This window comes from Gossypium arboreum, chromosome 5 (genome assembly GCF_025698485.1).
Source record: "Gossypium arboreum isolate Shixiya-1 chromosome 5, ASM2569848v2, whole genome shotgun sequence".
In the NCBI taxonomy this organism is placed as follows: Eukaryota; Viridiplantae; Streptophyta; class Magnoliopsida; order Malvales; family Malvaceae; genus Gossypium; species Gossypium arboreum.
In genome coordinates, this window is record NC_069074.1 from 29,998,009 (window position 1) to 30,004,582 (window position 6,574).

The following is a 6,574-nucleotide window of genomic DNA, read 5'->3' on the forward strand; positions in this document are numbered from 1 at the left end:
GTGCTACACTATCTATAGGCATAAAAAGTAAGAAAGAAGTAGAGATCTAATTCTAATAACTATTAGAATTTAAAGTATATCAAAACTTTATCTTGATCATGATGGACATCCACTTAATAAGATATTCATAACAATATTTAATTTTATAAAAAAATCAAAATTTTAAATATAAACAACTTAATAAATATATTTGGAGAGGGATCCACTTACAATAGTGTAACACTAATTTAGTTTTACATCATTCGTATATTTTTGTATGAATAATATTTTAATTATCCAAATGTTATATTTCATATTTCATTTTATAGATCATGCATGTCAAATTTGACATAAATTAAAATTTTAAACTATTTATTTTATATAAAAAAACTTTGAATCGTTCAATAGGTATTAATATAGACACTTTTTTCAGATCAACATGATAGAGATATCGAATTGGTTCAAAAATTTACATGCATTGTAACACCCCAAACTCGACCTGGAAGTTTGGCTCGAATCTAGCGTGTCACATTGAAGTGTTTTTGAAAACCATGTTTCCATTAAAACCCTTTTAATAATTAAAACTTATACCCTTTTAAACCTTGTTAGAAAACCTCAATTTAATAACATTCTTAACAACTTTGTAAAAATCTCGGCGATTCTGAAGCTTAATTTAAAAACAATTGCGTTACGTGATGTTTTGAACAACGATGAGTTGCTTTGGAAAACCGTGTTCTAATACTAGTAATTATAAGAACAATAAATAAAATTCCAAATTTGAAATCCAGAAAATTACAACGGCTTTACTATAACCCTCATAAAAACATTTAAAAGTAATAATCAAAACTGTAACATAAACAGTGTGTGTGGCTTCCTCCGAGCCCCTCGCAGCCCCGATCCGTCTAAGGCTGGAAATTACCTGAAAGGTTAATAAACGGGGTGAGTTTACGAAAAATCAGTGTGAAATCTCCTACTATAAAAAGGAACAGTCAGTTATATAAAAGAATTAAAAGTCTGGCCCCAGCCTTACTTACAGTTTTAGTACCAATTGGGCCTTAGCCCATTATAACAGACAGTACCAGATGGGCTTTAACCCATTACAGAATAAGAAACATTATCAGAACTAGAATCAGAATCATAATCAGAATTAGGTGACAGAATCAGAATCAAAATTAGCATCGTAATGTAATCAAAATCGAAATCGATGTCGTGTAATGTAATCAAAAGTCGAATGTGAATGCAATCCCAACCCAATCCACCTTTATAACCAACCGTTACACTCCACCGTATTCAGCCCTACACTCCATGTGGGGAATAGCTCAACCCACCTAGCCCTACACTCCACAATTGCAGCATTGCTGCTCAGTTATCAGATATTATGACAGAGTCACCAGATACAGATATTGTGGCAGAGCCACCAGAACAGATATTTGTGGCATAGCCACCGAATGAATAATGTGGCAAAGCCACTTAATGTATCACGGGCACAAAGCCATCGATAATCAGTATATGTTAGGCACATAGCCATCAACTAGAGTAACATAACCGGCACACATCCCTAGGTAAATGTGATCGACACAGAGTCGTCAATAACCATATATTGGCACATAGCCTTAGGCAAATACGTTTGGCATACAAACCGTAATCAGGTTGGCACAGAGCCATATGTAGGTTGACACAAAGCCATAATCAGAAAGCTTTAAGCCATCGGTAGCTGTATCATGTTAGGCACATAGCCATCAGCGACGGTAATATAGTTGGCACACAGCCTCGAGTAAATATGATCAGCATTCAGCCATTGATCGGTCCACAGTTATCTTGGGCGACCCGTGCGACCTTATCAAATCAGTACAAATATACGGTTCTTAAGCCTTCGGTGGATCCACAGTCATCAAGCAACCATGCGATCCTAACAGATCAGATCTTCCTCCGTACAAAAGTCCAACCCATGCAACATGTCATGTATGCAGAATGTCATGCCCATATTTGAATCAAACAATCACAGTCAAGTCATTCATATACCAACATATGTTCACAATCAAATTCGTCATCCATACAGTCCAAGTTAGTCACTTGGCTACAAGGGCAAAACAGTCATTCAACACCTTAGGGGTAAAATGGTAATTTTACCCCATAAGGTATCTCGGTAATTCCATTCTACAGGGGTATTTTAGTAATTCTACCCTACAGAGGTATTTCGATAATTTTACCCTACAGGGGTATTTCGATAATTCTACCCTACAGGGGTATTTCGGTAATTCTACCCTACAGGGGTATTGCGGTAATTCTACCCTACAGGGGTATTTCGGTAATTCTACCCTATAGGGGTATTTCGGTAATTCTACCCTACAGGGGTATTTCGGTAATTCTACCTTACAGGGGTATTTCGGTAATTCTACCTTACAGGGGTATTTCGGTAATTCTACCCTACAGGGGTATTTTGATATTTTACAAATCGATAGTATTTCGATAATTTCACAAATCAGGGGTATTTTGGTAATTTTACAAGCCAGGGGTATTTTGGTAATTTTACAAACCAGGGATATTTTGGTAATTTTGTAAACCAAGGGTATTTTAGTAATTTTACAAACCAGGGGTATTTTGGTAATTTTATAAACAAAGGGTATTTTAGTAATTTTACAAACTAGGGGTATTTTGGTAATTTTGTAAACTAAGGGTATTTTGGTAATTTTACAAACCCGGGGTATTTTGGTAATTTTATAAACCAAGGGTATTTTAGTAATTTTACAAACCAGGGGTATTTTGGTAATTTTGTAAACCAAGGGTATTTTAGTAATTTTACAAACCAAGGGTATTTTGGTAATTTTGTAAACCAAGGGTATTTTGGTAATTTTACAAACTAGGGGTATTTTGGTAATTTGGTAAACTAAAATATTCTAAACAGGGATAACAATACGAATGGGCCTAAAGCCCTTTCTCAGCCCAAATAGGCCCACACGCTCGTGTGGCCCTTTTAGCCCAAATCTAGCCACAAATATGATATTCACCTAACCTAGTCTAATATTTACTACACAATTAAACAACTTATCCAATTAGGCCCGTAAGCCCATTGTGCCCATCGCGGCCCGAAGTAGCCATCCTACAGCTAGAGTAGTGAGAAATACACACCTGATTGGAGACTGGAGTTAATCCACGCTCCGAGCACTCTTAGCCGACGCCCAACCCAAACGAGTATGCCATAAAGCGAAAGGGTTAGCCAAGAAAGGTACCTTACTCTCCTCATGGTTCTCTATATTTAAAGCCAGCTTCGTATCCACTCTTATGTTAGCTTCCCGATGTGGGATCCCTCCATCATCAGAGTTTAAATTCAACACCAACTCTTGCCGCCCCCTGTTAGCAAAATAAATGCTCTTTGCTTGCCATGGGATTCGAACCCATGCCTCCTCTTAAATAGTCCATACGCTACTTGCCACTAAGCCACAAGGCTTTTTGTGTCATAATTTCTCCAACAATATTCTTAAGGCCTACCTACTACACCAAGGGTTTGATTCATCTTAAACCAAAATTTTTGCTAGAGTCCAGGTTTGAACCAAGGACTTCTCCAACACTTCTCAGCACACTTAACCACTAAAACAAGCCTTCAACTACGAAATTTTCACGCACAACAGAATATTATAAGCTGCCTTCAACCGCTCCCATGCTCAAGGCCCAAAACTTCTAGGCCCAAATTCAGGGTGTTACATGCATGGCAAGTACAATTATATAAATAAATTTAACAAATGGATAATTAAAATATCGACCATACAAAATTATACAAAAGGGTGTAAAACTACTATAATTTTATTCCGGCATAAGTGGATCCCTCCCTTAATATATTTTAATCTATACCTTTTAAAAACATTTTCAAAAGTTCTCCAAATTTAGGTGGTTAAATGACTGTATCTTTTCTTTTCTTTTTTTTTTTTGTGAAAAGAAAATAACTTAAGATAAGCTAATTGCACAGAGGACCTTTGAACAAGGCTAACACTTGCTTTAACAATAAGCAAAATTGCTAACACCTTCATTGGGATATTTTCAAGCACTGTCAAGTTTTTATATCAAATTAAGAGTTAATCAAACAAAGGAAATTGAAAACTAAGGTTGTGTTTGGTTTCTAAAAATATTTTTTGTTTTTATTTTCTATTTTTAAAAATAGTTTTCATTTTCTATTTTAGAAATTGAAAGGTACATTTGGTTAATAAAAATAAAAATCTATTTTCGATAATGAAAAATTGAAAACATGTTTGATACACTATTTTCTTATAATAGAAATACGAGAATAAAATAAAAAATTTACTACATATGGATTCAAATTGAGTTCTCTCTTACATGAGTTTGAATCATGGCCAATTTATTGATTAAATTTAAAATTTAAAATTATTGTTTATTTAGCCTTTCTCAATTTTACAAAATATTTTTAAGAAAAAATGAAAACAATTTTTATTATTTTCTAATTTTCACACTTTTTCATTTTTCAAAATCATTTTCAAAATTTTCAACCGAACACATTTTCCTTACTGTTTCATTTTCTTAGAAAATGAAAACAAAAATATCTCGTTTCTTGAAACTAGATGGCACTTAATTCTCGTATTTGAAGCGATAGAAGTCCATCTTTAACACCTCTTATATGCTTGTGCCATTGATCCCAACCTCATGTCAGTTACACTGGCATTACGTGGATGGATCATAATGCGAGAAGATAACTTATATTATAGGTAATCTAAAAGGTTAATAGTCTGATGAATTAAAATCGAGCAAATCAGTTAAGGGATTATTATGCCGTCTATTAAATCCAAATAGGAAGATATCTTATCTTGGGTATTGAAGTAGATGACTCTCAGAAGATAGAAACATAGATGCAGTTGTCTGTACTGATAATACATCGGACAAGTTTCAATCAAAATTAATCCTAGATCCATTTATGGATTAATTCACTTGTAACATTCATAGTATAGGTTATCGCAATTCTAAGTAGATAACTATGTAACACCCCAAATTTTGGGGCTAGAAGTTTTAAGTTTTTGTGGTTAGGGTCAGTTAGAAGACTGCATTATTGTATTTAGTTTTCGCGATTTAAAGTTAGAATGGGCCTGCTGGTCTAGTGGTTAGATGAGTGATAATGAACCTTGAGGTTACGGGTTTGAGTCCTTGAGCGTGTTTTGAAGAATTATTTTTATGTGAATTCAATTTGTCTTATTAAAGGTATCTACTTATTTAGTTACTTCCTATTATTATTGTTATTAATATTTTTGGCTTTATTTTTATTATTTTTGTTTTTTCTGGACGTTTTTCTTTTTGCTCTCCTCTGGTTTTATTTTCCTTATTTTATTTTCCTTCTTATTTGGAAAACAATTTTTGCCGACGGATCCTAGGAGAGTTTCACTCCTCTGGTTAGTGTCTGAACGTCTCCGATCACGAATCAAGTGTGGGTTCGAAACTCTGGTTACTTGTGAATTATTTTAATTTGGTGTCGAAATGCGGTGGGATGGGGAAAATACATGTGCGGGTTTCGATAATGGGGTATTCGTATTGAATATTTGATATTAAAGTGCATCAAAGTTAGGTTATTATAGTATGTGTCGAATTTATTTGAGGTTAAAGAGTGCTTGGGGGTGAATTCACATTTTACAGGCTGTTTAAAGGTGGTTTCGTGACCACATAGACTGCCAGACGGGCATGTGCTTATGCACACGGCCGTGTGGAATTAGGAATTAGGGTTTTTGGGCTGATTTGGGCGCCACACGGCCCGGCCACATGGTCGTGTGGTCGATTTGGAGATTTGGAGATTTTCACATGGCCATGTCCTTCGGGCACACGGGTGTGTATGATTGGAAATTAAGGATTGAGTGATTTAGTGTCAGACGGCCTAGCCACACAGCCGTGTGGCTCATTTGGGGATTTAAGGATCCCACACGGGCGTGTGTTTTGGACACACGGCCGTGTCTGGTGGGCACACGGGCGTGTGAGACCCTCACATGACCGTGACAGCCCTGTACTCTAATTTAGTATAAATGGACAGAGAGTTACACGGCCTATTCTCACGGCCATGTCTCTGGTCCACACGGGCGTGTGCCTTAGTCACACGGCCGTGTGCCTTTCTTCGCACAGGCGTGTGCCTTAGTCACGGCCGTGTGCCCATCCTTACGCGAGCTTTTGATCTACCATATGGCCTAGGCATTACCACACGGCTAGAGCACATGAGTGTGTGGTTTTAAGACCCTTATGTAGGTTCTGTGTGCATTTCTAATCTAAATATGTTTTTATGTGGGTGCTCTGACCCTTAACTAAGTTTAGTGTTCAAGATTCGATATCTGTGATGATTGTGTGTGACGTGTGATTTTGAATCTGATTTGTGGAGTGTGTTGCATATCTGTTCCCTTGGACTTATTGTGTAAATGTCTCTATTCTCTGAATTTGTGTGCATACATACACTTGCATAAAGTTAAAGATTTTGGGTAGGTTTATGAAGAGAAGGGAGTTTGATTCTGATATGATCTGGCAGTTCTACTGCAATTTACTCGTATAATGATTTATCGCGCTATATTGCAAAAGGCCAACTTTGTCTGCGTACTATTATCTGCTCGTTATTAAGATC

General features: G+C 36.1%; 1 long non-coding RNA gene across 1 annotated transcript; it reads right to left on the reverse strand.

Moving 5' to 3' along the window:
• Positions 1-697: 697 nt before the first annotated feature.
• LOC128293053 (uncharacterized) lies at positions 698-3,212 on the reverse strand. Its single transcript, XR_008283079.1, has 2 exons — positions 3,109-3,212; positions 698-898 (listed from the first exon to the last, which is right to left on the reverse strand). It is a non-coding gene; the product is annotated as an uncharacterized LOC128293053 (long non-coding RNA).
• Between the last annotated feature and the right edge of the window lie 3,362 nt (positions 3,213-6,574).